The sequence below is a fragment of the Egretta garzetta genome, unplaced genomic scaffold (assembly GCF_000687185.1).
Source record: "Egretta garzetta isolate BGI_Z169 unplaced genomic scaffold, ASM68718v1 scaffold356, whole genome shotgun sequence".
Classification (NCBI taxonomy): domain Eukaryota; kingdom Metazoa; phylum Chordata; class Aves; order Pelecaniformes; family Ardeidae; genus Egretta; species Egretta garzetta.
Window position 1 is genome coordinate 491,773 of NW_009260019.1, and position 1,619 is coordinate 493,391.

Consider the following 1,619-nt stretch of genomic DNA (forward strand, 5'->3'; position numbering starts at 1 on the left):
TGGCTGGGGATGGAAGCCGCAGCTTTGGGTCTTTTAGTCCCCAGCCATGGGGAGTTTCTTCCCCTCCCATATGAGGGCGTTCTGTGTGCCTGCCGGGGGCGCTTCAGGGGAGCTGCCTTCCAGTAGGGTGGGAAGAGTCCTGTCCCACCATGCTTGAGCAGCCCCTCATGGGAACCAAGTCGTGCCCACGCGCCTGCGAGCACGGCCCTCAGCCCTGCCGGGCTCAGGACCTGTCCGTGGCACAAAGCTGGGATGGCCTGGATGGATCAGAGTGAGGGCTGAGCTGGGTGGAGCGTGGGAGGGCATGGCCCAGTGCTCACGGGGAGGGTAAATTACAGCCCCGCACTTGTCCTGGCTGGGCAGTTTCACTCTTGGGAAAGATGTTTACCCTGAGAGCGGGGATGAGTTATTTCCTGTGCTCCCAGCCTGGAGGTGGACGGGGCGGGTGCTGGAGGGAAACCCGCAGAGCCCAGGGAGCCGCGCTGGCAGCAGCCATCGCTCAGCCACATGCCTGTGCCCAGGGAGCCGGCCACGGCGACCCCGCGCAGGGTCCAGCTACCCCACCTCCCCAGCAGGGGAGGGGAGCCCAGCACTCCCTGACCCCAGGAGCCAGCACCGGGCCCTCCTCCAGACCCCTCATCCTCCAGCTGGTGGGGATGGCAGCTGGCGTTCCCGCAGTGCCCGTGCCAGGCTGGGAGGGGAGGCGGGGTCAGAGCTGTGCAGAGCAAGAAGCAGAGGAAAGAGCCTTCCAAAAATCAGAGGGGTGCCGACACGCGCCAGGAAGAGAGATGGCAAGGGGCCAGCAGGCAGGGCCTTCCAGGCCTCTCCTACAGCACGGCTGAGGGGTGAAACAAGCAGCTCCAAGTTTGCAGAATGGTGTTTTAGGAAACACTACACTGTACTTAGCCGGAGAGATTCGATAGTATCAGATAATGTTACAGAACCCTCCATCAGGAGGAAATCCCCAGCCACGCAGCACTCCTGCAACGGGCCGACTGCCAAAACCAGAGCGTTAACGAAGGAAGCACCGATTGGGGAAAACGCCGATGGTGACTGAACCACGGCGATGAGTGAGGTCTCCCGACACCCCCCGCCACATCCCGCAGAACGCAGCCTGCCGCGTCCCGGCACTATGGGCTTCGGAGCTGCTGGCGCTGGAGTCGCTCTTGCTGGTGAGGGGGGATGGGGAGCTCACCCAGCCCCAGAGCAACACCCAAGGGCCAGGGCTTGTTTGCTCTTGGCATTTTTTCCTCCCCCACGCCATGCATTCAAAGCCTTTGCTCTCCACCTCACCGCAGCTTTGTTTGCACTGCTGTGACCCCCAGCATCCCTCCCGCCTGCCCCAGCACACGAGCTGTTGACGAGGGAGGGCAGGTTCCCCTTTCTGAGGAATTGAGAGCAGCTGCCGTAACCAGACAAACAACTCCTCTGCTCCAGACCGCAGGCTGCGCTGCAGCAGCGGAGATTGCCACCCTCTGGATCTGCTGCCTCCTAGCAAGCAGCCTTGCTCCGGAGGGCACCACAGGGCACCGCAGTGAGACATGACCACCGAGAAGTGCCATTCAAAGCCCCACCTGATCTCACGGGCCGAGCGAGCCCCACCGTCCAGTCCTGCTGGC